General features: G+C 48.6%; 1 protein-coding gene across 4 annotated transcripts in view; it reads left to right on the top strand.

Moving 5' to 3' along the window:
• The window catches only part of WDR59 (WD repeat domain 59), a 766,237-nt gene that overhangs the window by 459,496 nt on the left and 283,979 nt on the right, over positions 1 to 22,762 (top strand). The gene's annotated exons all lie outside the window — the stretch shown is intronic.

Here is a 22,762-nt window from a genome sequence, read left to right as displayed (position 1 = left end):
CAGACGGCAGCCACAGCCTCGCGGCCCCAAACGGGCCCAGGACTTCCTGCCCAGACGGCAGCCACAGCCTCGCGGTCCCAAACGGACCCAGGACTTCCTGCCCAGACTGCAGCCACAGCCTCGCGGTCCCAAACGGACCCAGGACTTCCTGCCCAGACGGCAGCCACAGCCTCGCGGTCCCAAACGGACCCAGGACTTCCTGCCCAGACGGCAGCCTTTACGAGTTCATCCTATAATTACCACGACATACAACAAGGGAGTTAACAACAAGGGAATCAGTGTTACTATGTATCAGATCACACAAAGACGGCTAGTTGAGCACAACCTGTTCCCCAGTTCGAGGGGCTCCTTTCTCCCTTATTCAGTTACCACCTACCTGATCAGGATTAACATCTGTTCATGTCAAGTCACAGCTGACTAGAAGAATAGGTTACCCTCTTATACAAGAACACGTAGCACATATTGCTTTACTACAAACTGAATACTTTATTTAGTTACTACATGCACGCTCACGGAACATAATACATATCACATAACCTGCAAAGAAAAGTGAAAGATTAAGTTGTACACTCTAATAGTAAGGGGTTGACATCACCTTGGTCGTATGTAGCCTGCACTCAATGGTCATCTAGGTTCCCTTCTCGTCTGCGCCTCGGCTTCGCCTGGAAGTCACACCTCCGCAATCACGGATTTACTCCCGTCTCCCTCTCCGAGTCACCGGGACCTCTTCCTCATCGGCTACTCTCTTCTCTTTGGAATATCTATTTCTCGGTTTTTCTCCACCTTCGAGTTTGTCATCTGTCTTCCCTGGAATAAGTAGTAGCTTTACTGCTAACGGCCAGGTGCCGCCTATGGACTAAAAGCAAGTGCCAGTATCTGCCTCAAACTTTTACTAATATAGATGTGCATTTCCTCATGGAAAATTCCAGCCCGTAACCTGCCGCCCACCAAATTCTTGTACCTCCCCGTGCCAAGGACACGTTCCCAGCCGGCCGGCCTGATGTAGTGTCTTCGGCATGAAGAAAAATACAATCCTTCGATAAGGGCCGGCCTGAACCGGTTCTCTCCAAGCGAATAACACCTCATAACTAAAACATCACCCTCGACCTAAAAACATCCCAAGCTGCCGGAGCAGAAAGAAAGATGGAGTCTCTCCTGATTGAGGCCTACCAGGCCTGAATTCAGCACGGCTCCATGAAATACCCTCACTACAGGACAGGTTACCCCTAATACTGACGAATCTATCCCCTAGGCTATGTGTGCAAGCCCTGATCTATGGGGAAGAACACAGGATCATGTTGAAGTGCCTAATAAATAGGCTCTATACACTACTCTAACCCTTAAACTTGAATGGAAAGAGACTGAAGTCATATTGGTCCCTCTTTAACACAAGAAAGGCCGGGAAAATCGAGCAGTACAATCACCTACATCTGAATGTCCTGTGGAAGAAAGTTCTAAAGCTCATCATAAAGAATGTGGTGAAACTTTTCTCAAGGTAAAAAAGTAGGGGTTTTACTCCAGTTTTTTCTTGGTCAGAAAAGGGGTCAGGGAGTTGACTTCCAGTCCCTAATCTGAGTGTAAAACAATTACATCAGAAACCAGTTATACTAATGATCACCGTTCACGACCTCATACACCCGACACCATCGCTCATCAGAATCGGGGACAGGTAAGTCACGGTGCCATAAAAAGTCGTAGAAGCGATGTCGCTCTTAGTCTACCCCTCAGCGGACACGGTGGAGGGAGCGGGCGATCACTCCCCCGCAGGAGCCTCCGTTGTTGCCTGCGGCCTACCCGCCCTTTCCAGGTCCGCACGCAACTTTGGACGAGGTACAGGCCTTCCTGTCACCTATGAGCTGTTTGTTTGGCCCATCGGGTCCCTCCGGAGCGCCTTTGGGTCCAGCGGACCCGTTGGGTGGGTCTGCCTCCGTGCCGCCACCTTTGACCTTGGCTACGCCAGCACCATACCCTGCGCCGCCGCCGCTAACGCCGGACGGTGCCGGACCAGAATTGGTCTCTTACCCCCCGATTCCATTTCTTGGTGGGGAGTTTGTCCCATTTCCCCGGGCACCTCGTCCTTACCGGCCTCTTCAACAACCGGTGGATGAAGGGGAGTACTGGGAGGAGTCTGAAGACCCTCTTGCAGCTCAATGCGAGGATGAGCCTGAATGGGAAGGCGGCATGGAGGGTCCAGTGAATCTGGATTTCTCTCCACACCCTGGTATGCTGTCCCCCTCGTCCGTGGCTACGAAGGAGGTTGGGACTTTTTCTGTGGTGTTGCGTAGGGCGGCTCAGGCTCTTAACCTCAAGCTCCGTTCTGTGCCTATCAAGACCAATCTCCTTACTGAGGTGCTGCAACCAGCATTGTCCTCCGCGGAGCCACTACTGCCCTTCAACGAGACACTTACCGACACCCTGTTGAGCACCTGGAACAAACCCAACACAGGGGCACCTGTGGATAAGGGTGTGGCACGCCACCATCAGCCGATGCCAGGCGACCCCAGCTTTCAAAAGCAACATCTGACGCCTCAGAGTCTGGTTGTCCAGGCCTCTGCCTCGCCGAGCGCATTCCCTTCTGCCCCTCCAGACAAAAAATCTAAGAAACTAGAGCAGTTTGGGAAAAAGATTTTCACTTCTGCCACTTCAGGGTTGCGGGCGGTGAATACTGCGTGCCTGTTGGGCCGCTATTCACATTCTGTGTGGGACAAGGTGGCACAGGTCCTGCCTCAGTGCCCTGTGGAAGCTCGGGCAGTGCTCTCCATAGTCCATTACCGAGGAGAGAGATGCAGCTTAATTCACTATCCGTTGTGGACTTGACACGGCCGATTCACTCGGCAGGGCACGTTCCGCAACGGTGGCGCTCCGCTGTTAGGCTTGGCACAGAACAACTGGCTTCTCCGGGGATGTTCAGAACACTTTGTTGGACATGCGCTTTGATGGCACATGCCTCTTTGGTGACCAGGCGGATAGCACCCTGGAACGCTTTATGGACTCTCGGGCTACGGCTCAATCCTTGGGTCTCGCCACCACGTGCACTCCCTCCGGGTCCACTTTTCGCTCCTTTCGAGGTCCGGGTCGAGGCACCCAATCGCGTTCCTTTCTGACCCGCAGGCCTGCGCAGCCACAGTCTCAGTGCAGCCGCAGGCTTGGTACCCGACGTGGTGGGTTCAGAGGACAGCGGGCAGGTCAGTCCACCACCACAACTGCCGCCGCCTCAAAACCTTCCTAGTCCAGTGTTTCAGGCCCACCGGACGCCAGTGGGTGGCAGGATTCACCATCACCTCCCCCACTGGCGTGCCATCAGTTCGGACAGGTGGGTTCTGCAAATAGTCCGAAGGGGCTACTCCCTTCCCTTCGAGTCTACCCCTCCAGCCATGCCACCTCAGTACCACCGCATGTCGGGGGATCACTTGGCACTACTCCAGCAGGAAGTTGCGGCCCTCTTGGCCAAGGGGGCCATCGAGCGCGTTCCGACGCCAGAAGTAGGCCGTGGTTGTTACTCCCACTACTTCTTGGTTCCAAAGAAGGACAAAGGTCTGTGCCCTATTTTAGACCTCTGGGACGTCAATCGCTTCCTCCGGAAGGAGAAGTTCAAGATGCTCACGCTTGCTCAGGTCTTGTCTGCCCTAGACCCGCAAGACTGGCTGGTAGTGTTGGACTTGCAGGATGCTTATTTTCATATCCCCAGCCTGCCAGCCCACCGGCGTTACACGGTTCACGGTGGGCCACAAGCACTTTCAGTTCGCCGTGCTCCTCTTCGGCCTTACAAGTGCCCCTCGGGTGTTCACAAAAGTGATGGCAGTGGTCGCAGCTCATCTGCGCAGATCAGGGGTTTCGGTCTTCCCCTATCTCAACGACTGGCTGTTGAAGACGGGCTCGCCCCAGGCAGTAGTCTCCCACCTCCAGACTACGGCCAACCTCCTGCATTTGCTGGGGTTTTCAATCAACGTGCTGAAGTCGCACCTGATTCCCTCTCAGAAGCTCCTCTTCATCGGAGCGGTTCTGGATACGGCGCAGTTTTGGGTTTATGCTCCCGAACAGCGAGTCCGGGACATTCAGGCTATGATTCCGATCTTTCGGCCCTGGTCCTGGGTTTCGGTCAGGAAGACCACTTCTGCCCAGAGTGCTGAAGAAGATCAGACGCGACCGGGCCCATGTCATTCTTGTGGCACCGGACTGGGCTCGAAGAGTTTGGTATCCCGAGCTACTCAGTATGAGTGTGGATCCCCCGATCCGACTGCCTCTTCGGGAGGATCTCCTGTTGCAGCAACAGGGGACGGTCCTCCACCGAACCTGTCCAGCCTCCACCTCTTTGCGTGAATATTGAGCGACGACAGCTGATTCCATTTTACTTGCCTCCTGAAGTCTGTAATGTAATTCTGGCAGCCAGGCGTCCCTCCACTAAAATGGTATACGCCTGTCGGTGGAAAAAAGTATTTGTGGCATGGTGCACAGCGAAAGCTGTAAATCCTCTTTCTGAGGTTCTATTGTGCACTATCAAGAACTACCTTTCTGCTCTTTCAGCCTTTCTTAGGCTGCCTGATCAGCCCTCTCTTTTTAAGTCCCCAGTTGTCAATAGATTTCTCAAAGGCATTACTCACCTTTTCCCTCCTGTTCCATTTGTGATTCCTCAATGAGACTTGAACCTGGTTCTCACATACTTGATGTGTGCTTCCTTTGAGCCTCTTCATAACTGTCCTTTGCGGTTATTTACTTTGAAAACTGTCTTCCTGGTGGCCTTCACCTCTGCTCGACGGGTGAGTGAGCTCCAGGCTCTGTCCTGCAAACCTCCTTTCCTGGCGATTCATCTGGACAAGGTTGTGCTTCGACCGCGTCCCTCCTTTCTACCAAAAGTAGTCTCTGCCTTTCATCTCGGGCAAACTGTCACTCTGCCCACTTTCTTCCTCCGCACCCTTCAAGAGAAGAGGAGCGGCTCCACCATCTGGACCCCAAATGTGCGCTTTTGTTCTGTCTCAACTGCACACAACAGTTCGGGTGGATGACCAGCTCTTTGTTGGCTACGTGGGCGCCAAGAAAGGCCGGGCTGTGCACAAGCGAACTATCTCCCGATGGGTTGTCTTGTGCATTAAAGCCTGTTACTCTCTGGCTAAAAAAGAACCTCCGGTTGGGCTGCGTGCCCATTCTACCAGGGCGACAGCAGCTACTACAGCATTGGGGCGCGGCGTCCCTCTACAAGACATCTGTCAGGTGGCCACTTGGGCCTCGTTGCATACTTTCACTAAGCACTATTTCCTTGACAGTCCGGTCCAGAGAGACGGCTTCTTTGGCCGTTCGGTTCTCCATGACTTTCTGGTGTAATCTCATTTCCCAGACCCACCACCAGGGTTGAATTGCTTGGGTGTATATTCTAAGGTAAGGAATCTATCACTAACGTGTCTCTTTCAGGTGCACAAGTTACTTGTGTAATGATATATCTGTAAGAGACATTAGTTAGTGATAGATTCCTTACCGCCCGCCCATCCTCCCCGTTCTGTGAACTGTTCTCTAGGGTTCAGGTCATCCCTTTCAGGGCCCTAGTTCTATTGCACCAGTAGTCGGTCTCTGGCATGTACAGAACTGACAGCGCGCGCGGGCGCTTCTAAGTAGCTCCGATGACGTCATCTCGCGGAGCCGTACGACGATGCCAACCAACGCGCAGGGGTACTGCTGACAAAAACTTTCCAGATCCAGTCTGACGCCTGGAGATTATTCTAAGGTAAGGAATCTATCACTAACTAATGTCTCTTACAGATATATCGTTACACAAGTAAGTAACTTGTGCTTCAGCTGAACGCCTATTTGTCAGAATATAGTGGAAGCAAACTTGTAGCTCTGATGGCATTTGTAGAGTTGAAGAGCTCCATCATTGTTCACCGCTAAAGAGCCACACTGGGAGCGTTTTTGTCCTGCCTACTCTTCGTTTCCTATTACACCTTAGAATGTGGATGCTCCAGGAAGTGCTAGGCCAGCCGTGACATCGCTCCACACACCATTTGGAGGAGCACATGCCGGACAAAAGCGCAGTGAAGGATGCTCTCTCATGATGGAAAGAGCAAGATTATATTTTTAGAGACAGAAACTGCACATATTAGAATCACACACTGCTTAATTTGAGCTGATGGGAACAACTAGCACTTATTTTTGAGGACCAGCGTTTAACTTTCTGTTTCCAATATTTAAAGAAAGAGAAAAACAAAACAGAAAGAGAGGGGAAGAGAATGATGGAAAAAAATCATAAAGAAAGAAATCAGTAACCTGTGAGAGTGAAATAAAGGGGCATGGAGTGTCTTGTAATGAGTTAAAGAGGCACAAGGTGAAATAAAGACTATGCAGCCATGGTATTGGGAGCACCAACATTTAATTGCACCGCCTGCTGATTTCCGAGCAGAGCTTTGAGCACTGGCACTCATTCTACAAATAAAGCACTAAAACCACAGATGCCTCATTGAAAGGGCTGGCAAGTCCACATTTAAGAACTGTCCACGAGCAGCCATTGGTCAACCAAGGAGGCAGAATTCAAAATTTTAGAGGTCAAGTTAATCTGATAACCCTACTTTAGATTTGGAACCAGATAGCTGGAAGACACCAGTGTTATCAAGGGAAAAACAGAGTTAAATCACGACTTTGCCTTCTCTGTGCAATATGTACCAGACTATCCAACAGCTTGCCAAATACTCTAAACAGACAAAGATTCAGCTGGAATGAGTAGGAGCTCAACTTCAGGTGACTTCAACTGGTGTTCCAGAGAAGTTTGAACAGAAATTTGAAAACAATTCAACACTGATGCTCACCTGCCAATCAAGTATCAGCTCCATGTGCTTTATCACCCAGAATCCTTTCACCTTACAGCCAAGCTGCTACAAACGTTGTGTTTGGATCTCTAGATATTACATAAGACAGTAGAAGAGTATTTGCTCATCCCTTCTGCTGTGCATCAGCATGTTGGTTTTTAACCTTGATAATTTTTAGCATTATCAGAATTCCAGTCTTCATTTTAAATTAAAAAGCTAGAAGTACATTTCCTAGCTTGCAATGAGCTATTAAGGGAAGACCATAAAAATTAGTTATCCACTTGACTGGAAATTAGAATTATGCTAGAAACTATGCGGGGGAACGGACCGAACTAGAGTTCCTAGTTATTCTGAAGAGTTTATACCTTGAGTCCCCGGTATCTTGGAACAGTGTCTTTAAGTGTCCCATACAACAAATAATTGGGTCAAAAGAGGTCCCGTCAGACAGTCGGCTTGATTAAGTCCTTGGTGTATATCAAGAGATGTGCCACTTGGTCCTATATGAAATAGAAACGGATTCTGTGATATGCCTCGATGTCTTATACAGTGCACAGCACCCTGCCTTCTGAATACAATCCTTACCCTATTTCTTTTTATTGGCGTACTAGCACTACAGAAGTATTTGTATGTTCTCAAAAATGTTGAAAGGACCTTGAGTCCTAAAATTCTTAAATTGAAAAACATGGATTTTCTCTTTACCAGAAGTGAATTAGGTGTACAGTTTTTTCAAAGACAATGGTTCATCTAAAAATCCAGGTACCTTAACAACTAAATAGGATATTTATAATGAATATATACATATCAGTCAGTGTGACTGTTAACATAATTCATTCATGTCAGCTAATCAGAAAACTAATAAAGATATTGGAGTCAAAATTGTGAGGTGATGAATCTGTTTTCTTTTGATACATGGTCTTATAGCTATACTGTCAAGTACAAGATATAAAAGCACATAGAAATGTATACAAACCTGGGTTGAAGTAAAATGTTTGTAGTGCTACACAGATCTGGTAGAGACTATTAGTTGTAGATTCCTTACCTTAGAATTTCCCCCAGATGGCAGTCTGGATCTGGAGATTTCTTGTTAGTAGAACCCCTGCGTGTCAGTAGGTGGAGTCGATCGCGTCCGGAGTCGTGGGTGCCAGTATGATGTCGCTGGACCTATATAGACGCCGCCCATGCGTGCTGAAGTCAGTTCTTTCTTTATCTGAAAGAAACATGTTAGTTATAGATTCCTACCCTTAGGCGCCAGACTGGATCCGAAAAGATTGTTTGCTAGCAGTACCTCTGCGCGTCGGAAGGTGGCGTCGGCCGGCTCCGTGTTCGGCGTCGTGGTCGCCGGGATGACGTCGCGGGAGCTACTTAGACACTACCCTCGCTCATTGACGTCAATTCTTTCTTTTTCCGCACCAGCCAGCGCAGATCCGGGAAGAGCGGTACCTCAGTCATTTTTTTTTCTACCTTTTTCTCGACTTTGGCGACGTCTTTCGAGTCTTTGACTCCGTAAGGTGCACAAGTGATGCCCGGTTTTAAGGCCTGCGGATCCTGCCATCGCACGATGTCGGTGACGGATCCGCACCGCGTGTGTCTTGACCCCAAGTCGTGCTCCGCGCCGATCGAGGTCCCGGTCCAGAGCGAGGTCGAGGTACTGGTCGCTGAGCCATCGTCATTCCCGCTCGAAGTCATCCAACTCTTCGCACTCCGGGTCGGGTAAGTCGAAGCATAACAAGAAGTCGAAGAAGCATCGTCGCTCTTCAACTTCTCCTCGTCGATCGGCAGATTCGACGAGGTGCGCGGGTGGTGTCAATCCCACGGCTCCGCGCGCGGAGCCTGAAGGGTCGACTCCGAGCTTCTCCTACCTTTCGGGACCCGGAGCAACCCCCGCCCAGCTTTGTATGTTCTACGAGGCGATGCACGCCATCTTTGGGCGGACCGACCCCGCCGACATGCCTTTGGACCCTGCAGACTGGGTTGGGGGGCCTAGGTCTTCGCTGCCGGCGGCTCCGGCGCCGCAGTCCCCCCCCTTGGATTCAGGCCTGGATCCAGACCAGCGCCGGTTTACCTCATTACACCTCCACCAGCGCCGCTTCCGACTGCTCCACTACCGTGTCCGACGGCGGTCGGCCCCCCGGCCGGCGTCGACCCCAGCCTCCTTCCTGACGTGGACACGGAGCCGGACCGGCGTCGACCGATGCCTGATCCGGCGCCGGGTGGGGTTTTCATGCCCCTGTTCACTTCTGGGGCCTCTTTCCAACCACAGTGGCATCCTGAGGAAGATGTAGAGGACTGGGAGTGGTGAGTTTACCCTTTAACTGACCAGCTTGAGCAAGATCAGGACTGGAGAGAGGAATTTTGGGATGCCAGTGGTCTTGACACTTCACCCGACCTTGGCCTGTTGTCTCCTCCTACTGTGGTTACAGAGGAGGGAGCATCATACGCTGTGGTGTTGCGTAGGGCGGCTAAGGCTCTCAACCTCGAGCTTCCTACGGTGGCTGTCAGGACTAACCTCCTGACTGAGGTGCTTCAACCGCCGGCGAGCTCCTCGGAGCCCCTGCTTCCGTTCAATAAGGCCCTCACTGACGTCCTTTTGGGCACGTGGTCCTGGCCCAACACGGGGGCTCCAGTGGACAGGATGATCGCCCGACAACCACGCCCGGCTACGGGCGACCCCACTTTCCTCTCCCAACACCCCACCCCGGAGAACTTGGTGGTCCAAGCCTCAGCCTCCAAAAGCGCCCTCCTTACCGCTCCACCGGAAAGGGAATCTAAGAAGCTGGACCATCTTGGCAGGAAACTTGTTTCTTCCGCAAACTTAGGACTGTGGTCCGTAAACACTGCATGTTTCTTGGGCCATTATTCGCACTCTGTGGGATACGGTGGTGCAAGTGCTGCCTCAGTGTCCAGAGGGGGCCCGGACAGTGCTCTCCCAGGCTGTCGCCGTAGCGAGAGACGCAGCTAAGTTTACAATCCGTTGTGGACTGGACACCGCCGATTCTCTGGGCCGGACCATTTTAACGTCGGTCGCACTCAGACGCTACGCCTGGATGAGGTCCACTGGTTTTTCAGGGGATGTCCAGGACACCTTGATAGACATGCCCTTTGATGGGCGTCGCCTTTTTGGTGACCAAGCAGACAACGCCCTAGAGCGCTTCAAGGACTCACGGGCTATGGCCAAGTCCTTGGGCCTCTCCTCCCGTCTGGCGCAGTCTGCTTTTCGCCCCTTTCGTGACTACGTAAGGGGTGCCCCACTATGTCCCACCCAGGGCCACAGGCCTCAGCAAGGTACTCTACTTTTGCGCGGCCAGGGACGTGGGAACCAGCGTAGTGGTTCAGGGGGACAGCGGACGGGCCAGTCCACCAACCCCCCCCTCTGCAGCAGCCTCCAAACCCTCCTAGTCCGACCTTTCCGGCCCATCAAACGCCAGTGGGCGGCAGGTTTAGTCATCACCTCCCCCAATGGCGCACCATCACTTCGGACAGGTGGGTTTTGCAGATAATCCGAAGGAGCTACTACCTCCCCTTCGAGACTACCCCTCCAGCCATGCCACCTCGTTACCACTGCATGTCGGAGGATCATCTGGCACTTCTCCAGCAGGAAGTTACGGCTCTCTTGGCCAAGGGAGCCATCGAGCGCGTTCCTGTTCCCGAAGTAGGTCGTGGTTACTACTCCCACTACTTTCTGGTTTCCAAGAAGGATAAGGGCCTGCGTCCTATCTTGGATCTCAGGGACGTCAATCGCTTCCTCCGGAAGGAGAAGTTAAAAATGTTGACACTTGGTCAGGTCTTGTCTGCCCTCGACCTGCAAGACTGGATGGTAGCGTTGGACTTGCAGGATGCTTATTTCCATATCCCCGTCCTGCTGGCCCACCGGCGTTATTTGCGGTTCACGGTAGGCCACAAGCATTTTCAGCGCCCCTCGGGTGTTCACGAAAGTGATGGCAGTGCTCACAGCTCATCAGCGCAGATCAGGGGTTTGTCTTTCCCTATCTCGATGACTGGCTGTTGAAGGCGGACTCGCCCCAGGCAGTTGTCTCCCACCTCCAGACTACGGCTGACCTCCTGCATCAGCTGGGGTTCTCCATCAATGTGCCGAAGTCGCACCTGATTCCCTCTCAGAAGCTCCTCTTCATAGGAGCGGTTCTGGACATGGCGCAGTTTCGGGTCTATCCTTCCAAACGGCGAGTCCGGGACATTCGGGCTATGATTCCGATCTTTTACCCCTTGTCCCGGGTTTCGGTCAGAATGACCCTGAGGCTGCTGGGCCTCATGGCCTCCTGCTGGTCAGTCATGCCAGGTGGCGTATGTGGGCTCTGCAGTGGGACCCGAAGTTCCAGTGGGCGCAGCATCGGGGAAATCTGTACAACTACGTCCAGACCTCGGAGGGCTCTGCTCAACAACTGCAGTGGTGGCTCACGAACCAGGATTGGGTCAGTGGCAGGTCCCTCTCCCTTCCCCAACCCGACCACACTGTGGTGACTGATGCCTCTGTTCTGGGGCGGGGCAGCCACATGGGAGGGGCGGAGATCAGAGGCCTCTGGTCTCCGGCGGGGTCCGGGCTTCACATCAACCTCCTGGAGCTCCGGGCGATTCGTCTTGCACTGAAGGCATTCCCTCCCTCTGTTAAAGGAAGAGTAGTGCAGGTGTTCACCGACAACACCACCGCCATGTGGTATTGCAACAAACAGGGCGGGGTGGGGTCGTTGACCCTATGTCGGGAGGCCCTTCGCCTCTGGACATGGCTGCAACATCAAGGCATTTCCTTAGTGGTTCGACACCTGGCAGGTTCTCTTAACGCCTGGGCGGACGAACTGAGCCGCAGGTGCATGATGGATCACGAATGGCGTCTTCACTCGTAGATGGTGCAAGGTCTCTTTCTACAGTGGGGAGAGCCTTGGTTAGATCTATTTGCCACCCAAGAGAACGCGCAATGTCAGCAATTCTGCATTTTGGAATTTCCAAGGCCGCACTCGCTCGGCGACGCTTTTCCTCGCAAATGGAGTTGCGGTCTGTTGTACGCCTTTTCGCCTATACCACTTCTACCCAGAGTGCTGAAGATCAGGAGCGACCGGGCTCAAGTCAATCTTGTGGCTCCGGATTGGGCACAAAGAGTCTGGTATCCCGAGCTGCTCATCATGGCCATCGATCCTCCAATCAGACTGCCTCTTCAGGAGGATCTTATGTCGTGGCAGCAGCAGACAGTCCTCCACCGAACCTGTTCAGTCTCACATCCTTGCGTGGAGATTGAGCGGCGGCAGTTGACTTCTTTCGACCTGCCTCCCGAAGTCTGTGACGTAATCTTGGTAGCCAGGCTTTCCTCCACTAAGACGGTATGCGCCTGCAGGTGCAACAAATTTGTGGCATGGTGCACAGGAAGGGCTGTGGATCCCCTTTCTGCCCCTCTTTCAGAAGTACTCTTGTTCTTTCTCTCTTTAGCCCAGCAGGTCTCTGCTCTGGGCACTATCAAGGGCTAACTTTCTGCTATCTCTGCTTTCCTTCGGCTGCCAGACCAGCTTTCTCTTTTCAAGTCACCGGTAGTTAACCGTTTCTTAAAAGGCTTAACGCATCTCTTTCCTCCAATTCCTTTCATTATGTCTCAGTGGGACTTGAATCTCGTACTTATCTCTTACTTATCTTGTACTTATTGTACTTAAGTACTTATCTTGTGAATCTTGTGCGCTCCCTGTGAGCCGCTTCATAATTGTCCTTTACGTCTTCTCACTCTTTAGACTGCTTTCCTGGTAGCCATCACTTCTGGTAGAAGGGTGAGTGAGCTCCAGACTCTTTCCTCAAACCTCCCTTCCTGTCTGTCCACTCGGGCAAGGTGGTTCTCAAGAGCCGACCATTCTTTCTTCCTAAGGTGGTCACTGCCTTCCACATCTAGCAGACCATTACTTTGCCCACCTTCTTTCCGCATCCTTCGAAGGAAGAAGAGAGGCTCCACCGTCTGGACCCAAAAAGTGCACTCTCCTTCTATTTGGATTGCTCAAAACATTTCAGGGTGGATGATCAACTGTTTGTTGGCTACGTGGGTGCAAAGAAGGGTCGGGCCATACACAAGCGCACCATTTCTCGATTTTGAGCATCGTTACCTAAAAGTTCTGTCCCCGGAGCCTCTTTCTGAGACTACCTCTCGCCTCCCCTCCTTTCCGGGAGCCAGAGCATCTCCTGTCCAAATCCAAAATTTTAATATGGTCCTGTACCTCATTTTTGGGCAGCTGGTGCGCCTCTGTGCCTGGCAGAGTCGGTTAGGGCCCCTAGGCCTTCAATGCCGGTGGCTTCAGTCCCGGAGGGCCCGCGTAGATTCGTTTTCAGATCTGGATCGACGCCGGTCAATATTGCTCGACCTTCTATAACGTCATTCCTGGCCACAACGCTCCCGGTGCCGACCGTGCCCCCAGTCTGCTCTGACCCCATTCTCGCCCCCAAAGTGGACACGGAGCCTGACCGACGTCGATTGACGTGGGTTAAGACACAGTAAGGGACTTCTGTCCCAGTGTTCATCCCTGGCGTTCATTTTCAACCAGAATGTGGTGAAGAGGAATGGGAGGGGCAGCTGGACCCTTTAACTGAGCAGTTCGAAGAACCAGACTTTCCTCTGACACTGGCTTGCTTTCTCCCCCTACCATGGCTACGGAGGAGGGAGGGAAACGACCATTACATCGACTTGCAGTAGATGGTGTGCTAACATTAGAAATAGTATATTTTACTATTCCAACACCTTCCCTACTGTGGCGTAGACACAAGTTGGAATAGTAAATTATATATTTCTAATGTCAGCACACCATCTACTGCAAGTCGATGTAATGACTTGCGTAGTAATGGTATTGCGTGGTAACAACGCGGTCGTTGTAACAAACTTGTTGTAATGCCACGCGATTTATTGACTCACATAGTAACGAGTCATATTCGAGGAGGGAGCTTTCTATGCTGTGGTGGTGAGGAGGGCAGCGGAGGTCCTTGGCCTCGAGCTCCCTACAGTGACAGTCAGGACTAGCCTCCTGACACGGGTGTTTCAGCCTGCAGCTTCCACTTCCAAACCCCTTTTGCCATTCAATGAGGCACTCACGGATGTCCTTCTAAGCATCTGGTCCAAGCCCAGGACAGAGGCTCCTGTGGATAGGACAATCGCACCACTCCACTGAGGGTGACCCATGGTTCCTGACACAACATCCCTCCCCTGAGAGCTTTGTCGTCCAAGCATCCGCTTCAAAAGGCACGTTCCCTTCTGCTCCACCAGGAATCCAAGACCAATCTGGACCATCTTGGGAAGAATATGTTTTCTTCCTCCAGCTTGGGATTGCAGTCTGTGAATACCACTTGCCTCTTGCACCGATACTCCCATACTATCTGGATACGGTTTTGCAGGTGCTGCCTCAGTGCCCTGAGGAGGCCTGGGCCATTCTCTCACAAGCAGTTGCAGACGGGAGAGATGTGTGGCCACGGACGTGGGACCCAGCTTGCTCTTGGGTCAGGCAGCCAGTGGGCGGGCCAGTCCACTCTTACCACGGCCTCCAAACCTTCCTAGTATGATGTTTCAGGCCCATCAACGGCCAGTTGGAGGCAGGATTTTCCATCACCTCCTCTTCTGGCAAGCCATCACGTTGGACAGGTTGCAAATCGTCCTAACGGGCTACCCCCTCCCCTTCAAGATGTCCCCTCCAGCCATGCCACCCTCCTACGACTGAATGTTAGAGGATCATTTGGCGCTTCTCCTTGAGGAAGTTGCGGCTCTCTGGGCCAAGGGGCCATAGAGAGAGTCCCTGTGCCAGAAGTAGGACGTGGTTGTTTTTCCCGCTACTTTCTGGTGCCCAAAAAGGACAAAGCCCTGCGTCCTATCTTAGACCTTCGTACCCTCAACTTCTTCCTCCGGAAGGAGAAGTTCAAGATACTCACTTTGGCCCATGTCCTTTCTGCTCTTGAACCAGGAGACTGGATGGTAGCATTGGACTTGCAGGACGCTTATTTTCATATCCCCGTCCTGCCTGCCCACAGACGTTACTTGCGGTTCACGGTGGACCATGAGCAATTTCAGTTTACCGTGCTCCCCTTTGGCCTTACCAGTGCCCCTTGGTTTTGCACAAAGGTGATGGCGGTGGTCGCAGCTCATCTGCGCATATATGGGGTGCTAGTCTTCCCCTATATCTACGACGGGCTGTTGAAGGCGGGCTCACTCCAGGCTGTCGTCTCCCACCTCCAGACTACCTACTGCACTCGCTGGGGTTTACTATCAACATGCCGAAGTCACACCTGACTCCTTTAAGACGCTCCCTTTCATCGGGACAGTTCTGGACACAATGCAGTTTCGGGTCTATCCTCCAGAGCAGTGAGTCCAGGATATTCGCGATGAGACCGATGTTTCAGCTTCTATCACGGATTTCCGTGAGAATGACACTGAGGATTTAAATTTGGTTCTAACCTTTTGTATGTGTGCGCTCTTCAAGTCCCTTCATAATTGTCCTTTCAGGGTGATGACTCTCTAAACTGCTTTCCTTGTTACCATCACCTCTGTTCGCAGAGTTTGCGAGCTCCAGGCTATGTCTTCCAAGCCTCATTATTTGTCTGTCTATCTGGATAAAGTGGTGCTTTGAATGAAGGCTTTGTTCCTTTCTAAAGTGGTCACACCCTTTGTGGGACAATCTTTCACTTTGCCCTCTCTTTTCCCGCCCCCGCATGCCTCCAAGGATGAAGAGACTCCGCCACCTGCACTCAAAATGTGCGTTGTCTTTTTATCTTGACCATACTAAAGACTTCAGGGTGGATGATCAACTCTTCATTGGCTATGTGGGTAACAAGAAAGGTTGCGCTGTTCAAAACAGACCATCTCTAGATGGGTTGTCTTTTACATCGAAATATGCTATGCTTTGGCGAAGAAGGAACATCCTGTGGGGTTGCATGCTCACTCCACTAGAGCAACAGCAGCAACCACTGCCATAGCATGCTGAGTCCCACTCCTTGATATCAATCAAGCATCAACGTGGGCATCCCTTCGCACGTTCACCAGACACTACTGCCTGGACAGCCAAGTCTGAAGGGACGGGTAATTTGCCCATTTGGTCCTCCAGGACTTCCTAGTTTGATCTTGGTTCGCAGACCGTCCTCCGGGGATGGTATTGTTTGGGTATCTATTCTAAGGTAAGGTAATAGTCTCTATCAGAGCAACATATACCTTACCTTCGGTAACGATGTATCTGGTAGAGACATATATTAATTGTAGATTCCTGACTGCCCCACCCATCCTCCCTGCTCTGTGAACTGATTTCTAGGGATAGGATCTCCCCTGAAGGACCCTAGTTTTGACGCACCAGTGGTCATTGTCTTTCATGGCTCTATGCTTATGGCGTGGAAAGTCACGTTAAGAACTGACAGCGCGCATGGGCGGCGTTGGTATAGGTCCCACAAACGTAATCCCGGTGCCCACAACACGACGATGGACGCAAAGCTGATCGACGCCACCTACTGACCCGCAGGGTAACTGCTGACGAAAAATCTCCGGATTAAGGCTGACGCCTGATGGAAATTCTAAGGTAAGGAATTTACAGCTAATGTAGATCTCCACCAGATACTTCGTAACTGAAGGTAAGTAACTTGTTTTTTATTGTGTTTTCCTTTTATGACTGTTCAGTTATCAATTGTCCCTTAAGTCCACTTGAAATAAGTTGAAGTTTTGACCCTAACAGTTATAAAGCTGTGGGTCATAAAAATTAACTTAACTGGGCATTACTCCGGAGGGGGGGGGTTGGATATCCAATGGAAGAAAAGGTTGCTCAGCGTTAATCTAGGTTGCTGAAGACTGATATTTGGAAAGAGAGGAGGAAGGGGTAATTGGTCCCACAGTGTTGATTATAACCCTCACACCTGGAATAATGTAGATGCATATATGTATCAGAGTAGTATGCTGCTCACAATGTATGAAATAGAGTTCCAGTTGGTTCCTTAGTGGTGAGTGTAACCCACATCTAGAGTTAGTAAGGAGCATAACAATGATAGGAACCGAGGCAGACAGCCAGTTTATTTAGGCAATAGTAGAAAAAGTCAGTCAGGACTTATCCAAGAACGAGAGAGTCCCTCGTATCCATTCTGCATGTCATTGTCTCATAATGATTCATCTCTAGAACACGTTAAAGCTGAATTAATTTAATTCTGTGGTTGCCTATATTCACTGACTAAATTACCTGACTGTATCATTGTTACCACCTCACTAACTGTGTGTGCATTATGCTCACAATTTTGGGACAAACTAACCCACTTCATTTCATTTATTGCGAACATTGTTCTTTTCTGATTCATTTATGTATCTGAACTTTAACCACCAGCTATACGGAAGTATTAAACTCCATCCTGCTCGCCAATAATTATAGTTCTAGTCTAAAGCAAGGTAGATTGACTCTGAGTAATTCTTTTCTTTTTCTTTGCTGGAAACCAGTGAACCTCTTATCACCCGTCTTCTGCAGTAATCCTATGTAAATATATATATTTTTCCTCATGATGAGCCACAGCTGTATTTCACCTCACCACTTGTTTGTATATATTTCTTTTTTTGTGTGTGGATTTTTTTATTGAGTTTTTATCCCCATTTTCTCCCAGGCACATAAGTAAGCATACAAATTATTCAGCATGATTATGGTACAATCCAAACATAGAATAAAAACAGTAAACAATAGCATATAACGAATTATTATATCTCTTATAGCCCTCCCTGACTGCTCAACATTAAACCCCTGAATTTCCATTGTTTTTGGTCCCCCATAGACCTTTAAGAAATCCATTCCAAAATGGGAGACCAGATTTTAGCCCCTAATCTTCTCTTCCTTCTCCCTTTAGTTTTATAAATTGCCGATTCAACATTATACATAGCCAACAGTCTAGCTCTCCAATTCAGAAAAGTGGGAGGATCGGGACTGATCAATTCATTAGTGATACACGCACAAACCACTGCCATCATAATAAACAAAAGTGCGGTTGAAGCATCATTTCTTACATTAGACATTGAATCCGATCCTACCTCGATGATCACTAGGTCTCCCGTAATCACTATGGGGGTTCCAAATATGATACTTAAAAATCCGTTCAGTTCTTGAAAGAAATCCCCCAATCTTGGGCAAGCGAAAAACATATGGACTGAATCAGCCGCAAACAGTCCACAACGGTTACACTTAACCCCTACTGTTCCACCCCACAGAGAAACCTTTCTAGGGAAGTAATATAAGTCGTACAGGGCCATATAATGCTGACTGCGTGATCTTCCTGTCATCAAAACACTATTAGCGAGCTTCAGCGATTTACTTGTATTGAGTTCCTCCACACCAAAATTACGTTCCCATTTCATTTGACGTTCCTCCAAATCATCTGGGAGGACTTCAACCAACTGTAGATAATACTGCCCTATCCATATCTTTATCTTCATTTTCTCAATTAACACGATTTTCCCAAATTGTTTGCCCATATTTGCACCAAATTTCCCCATGAAGCTCTGAATCTGCAAATATTTAAAAAAAATCTTGCTTATCTAACCCAAACTTCTCTCTAAGATCTAAAAAGGCTAACAAATCCCCTTGGTCGAACAAATCGCCTAAACAACACATACCTTTTAGGCCCCATTTAAATGCAACATGATCCCGGAAGATTATCGGCAGTAGCCCAGAGGCCTTAAAAGGAGTATAAAAGTTTAACTTTGGAATATGATATAGCCGTTTAATTTGTAGCCAGACTCTGTAGGCTGCCTGCAAGATGTTAAACCTTGTTTTTTTTTTTATAATAGCTTGTTTCTACGATAGTAGCTAGACAGCCAGTGGCTTTACTTCCCAGCCCAACTTTGTAGATTGATGGCCTATGACTAAGAGGGATCAGAGCTTTACTCCCCACAACCAAAGGCCCCATGATCTGCATCATGGCAGCCCAATAATACATTATAAAATGTGGAATACCCCAGCCTCCCCGATATCTTGGGACCCCCATTTTCTTATAAGCCCTTCTTGTTCTTCGGTACCCCCACAAAAATCTAGAACACATCCTCTCCAATTTAAAAAAAACATGAATTAGGGAACTCTAAAGGAATTGTTCTAAATATATATAAGAATTTAGGGAAAACCAACATTTTTAAAACATTGCATCTACCATGGCGGGATAGATGGAGATGATCCAAACGTTCCAAGGTAGCATTTACCTTCTCAATAACTGGAAGAATATTCAGAACAGGGATCTTATTCACACTAGGGGTAATTATTATTCCCAAATATGTTGCCTCCGATATTACTACCACATCCACCGGGGGATCCTTTCCGGAGTAAAGTATCTGAGTTTTTTCTATATTAAGTTTATACACCGAAAAGTGACCAAACTGTGCCACTAATAATTTTATTACAGGAAGAGCTGTTACAATATCACTAGATACTACGATTATATCATCGGCATAGGCAAGTGCTCTATACTCTACACCCCTGAAGCTAATTGGTTTGATACCAGTATGACAATTGAACGTAGTCAAAAATAAATCAATATATAAAGCAAATAAAAGGGGGGAGCACGGGCACCCCTGCCTTGTGCCTCTACTAATATTAAATACATCAGATTCTAGCCCTGATATCCGTATAGTAGCCACCGGCCATATATACAAAGTCTTAACAGCTTGTATGAACTCCGCACAGAAACCCTTCCAACGCATGACCTCCCACATATATGGCCAGGAGACCCTGTTGAACGCCTTTTCGGCGTCCAACAGGATCACCCCCAGCGCCGAGTCGGTTGCCTAAGCCCAATCCAGAAGAGCAATAACCCTTCTTACATGGTCAGCAGTATCCCTCCCTGGGATAAACCCATGCTGAGTATCGGAAACAAGAGGAGTGATAACTGCCCCTAAACGTAAAGCAATAATTTTAGAGAAAATCTTGCTGTCCGAATTGATCAACGAGATCGGCCTTTACGAGGCTGGAGAGAGCTCGGGCTTACCCTTTTCTTTAAAACGACAATCGTGGTTTTTCGCCATGAGTCTGGTACTATACCACGTTGGGCATCAAGAAACAATATCATAAGCTCTGGTTTTAATATCCGACGAAAAGTTCTGTAAAATTCCAACGGAATACCATCAGGGCCAACTGCTTTGCCCGTAGCTAGTGATAATATTGCTATCTCCACCTCTTCCCAGGTTACATTTACTACCAATACCGCATTTTGGTCTTGTGAAACTTTATTGGTTTCACTATTGCCACTAAATTCTTTCATTTGCCCTCCTACATTAGTTATTACATCCTCTGTATAAAGACCAGTATAAAATCTGCGAAACACATTCAAAACTTCGGCCGGTGAATCCTATCATGATGGTCCTGTATCCTACATATTCGATTCGAAATCTCCCTTTGCTTCAATCTCTTAGCTAAAATTCTCTCGGAGTCTTCCCCTGCTTCATAAACCTGGGCCCTATATGTGGCCAGCTTTGTTGCAATCTTTGCTGCAAAATGACGGTGAATTTTCATTTTCAAGATGGCAATGGCCTTTAAGGTTTCATCCGTATTTTGCTGATGTGTCAACTCTCCCATAAACTGAATTTCCAAGAGCCTAACCTGCTTCATCTCCTCCTTAATTTCCGTAAGTAGCTTGCGTTTGTTGACTATCGAATAACTCAATGTCGCTCCCGCACACCAGCCTTAAATATATCCCATACAATAGGGTCTGAAGCAGTTCCCCGATTAATTTGAAAGAATTCTGAGATCCACTCACACATATACTTACAATATTTGGGATCTAACAGGAGATTACTTCAAAGGTCCATACCTTTGATTGCGCTCTTGCTCTTATATCAAGTACCAGTACCAACGGATTGTGGTCTGAGATTATCCTTGGTATAATCTCTATCTTTGCATTTGCCACCACATCAGCCGAAGTAAAAAATTAATCTAGGCGAACATGCTTCTTATGAGGAGCGGAGTAAAAAGTATTACTGGGAGCACTTCTCTTCTGAGCAAACCATACATCAACAAGGCCAAGCTCTTTAACTAAACCTTTGATTCCTTTAAAAACTTTTACCTTTTTTCCCATATATGGGCTATCACTCATGATGTCAAAATCCCCCTCCAAATGAAAATTAAAGTCCCCACAAAAAATTATGGGGGCTTGTTTGTATATATTTCTAGTGATTCTTATATGTCAAGCCTCCCAGACAGCGCAAAATATCTGTTTTCAAACGACCTAGGGCCCGATTCACAAAGGTAAACGTACACTTTATGGTAAGTTTACGATGTTTTGCTATTCATAAACAAATTTGATGAGTAATATCTTTATAACTGTGGAGACTCCACACATAAAAAGATAAGACAGGCCTATATTTTTCTGTGCAGAGTCTCCCTCACAAGTTCAGAGACTCTGCAGTCGTAAAGATACTACTTGTAAAACTAATTTGTGAATAGCATAAAAATGGTATACATACACTAAGGTGTAAGTTTACCTTTGTGAATCATGCTGGTAGTGTCAGCTTACCAAGATTGTAAACTGGGCTTTAAGCACTCCCTTTACTTAACATTGATTAGCCTAATTGCCTCTCTAATTTTCTTCTTATTCACTGGCTTGCCTTGTCCATCTTGTGTTTGTCCCTCCCTTGGAGCATAGCCTCTTTACATCTGTCCTTCCACTGCTCACTTTTAGGGAACTGATTGTTTCTTTTTGCTTAAGCACTCCACAGGAGTGCTTGTGTTTTCTAGCTGTGCCCATTATACGCTTCTCTACACACTCCTGTTCTGTGATACTCTCTCTTCTGTCTGCTTTTCTCCACTCTTTTGTCTACTGTCTTCCTCTCTTCTGTCTGCTTTCCTCCTCTCGTGCTGCTCTGTCCTGTTTCTTGTTGCTTAAGTACTCCACGAGTGCATGTGTTTTTCGACTGTCTCCCTTGTGTGTTTTTGTGCTCCGCTTTGGGTTACTGTCTTAGTCATCTGTGTGCTTCTCTCATCACTATGCTGCTCTCTTCTGTCTTTGTTCTTCTTTCCCCACACCACACTCAATATGCTTCTGTGGTGTTCTCTCACTCTTGTGCATCTCCCCTACCATTCTTCCTTGTGCTAGTTTTCCTCACCCCCCCTCCACTTTTCAGTTAGCCCCGAACATCCACAGTTATTTTTAAATTGGTATTTTTTCACTAAAAAATGGCCATATATTTACAGAATTAAGTGGCATCCGCCACCTCGTATTAGTGAATAAAAAATGTAAGAGAATGCTGTATGCCTTCTGCATGCCCACTTCAGTGGAGAAATGTGACCACCATTGCACGTTTGTGTTTGCCAATGCTGCACAGCATCTCAACGAATGCAACTGGCGAGATGAATAGGTCCAAAATGCGAGACCTATTAGCTGGGCCAGTGCTCGTTTAATACTCACTGCCCAAGCACGTGAGCACTGCACTGTGTTGAAAGTCTAGAACAACCTGTATGAAAAGGAAATGCTGACAACCACAGCACAGTTTTTGGTCCATCATGCTTATGTGTGGTAAAACTCCTAAGATTCTTAGTAGACCTCTGGTGGGATTGGATTACTGGGGAAAGCCCCTGTATCTTGAGACGCTGATGATCTCTTTAAAGCCACATGTAAGAAGGCTCCTTCCTCTTGCAAACACATTTACTGCTCCTCCAGTAGACAAGACAGCGGATGCATTGCACACACACACACACACACAACACACAAAATAAGGGTTGCTCCCTGTTATGAATTTTATGTTGCCAAAAGCTTTATGAGAGGTTTGTTTGCCAGATTCCTTTGATCGTAAAACTGACTTGAGTTGGGTATAAGGTGGTCCTGTTTAACTGTCATTTAATGCACTCCTGTCTTTTCCTTCTTTACATTAATTAAATATTAAAATCATTATTGTGATTTCTAATGTGACAGTCCTCTGCTGAGGTCATTATCACAACACAGATTGTGGGATCCAATGCTGTCCACTGCAGAAACATGAAGGGAGAGAATGACCTCGTCAGAGCACGTGATTGCCTGTT

This window comes from Triturus cristatus, chromosome 12 (genome assembly GCF_964204655.1).
Source record: "Triturus cristatus chromosome 12, aTriCri1.1, whole genome shotgun sequence".
NCBI classification, from domain to species: domain Eukaryota; kingdom Metazoa; phylum Chordata; class Amphibia; order Caudata; family Salamandridae; genus Triturus; species Triturus cristatus.
Note: the sequence above shows the minus strand (reverse complement) of the source record. Positions and strands in the feature narration are given on the sequence as shown.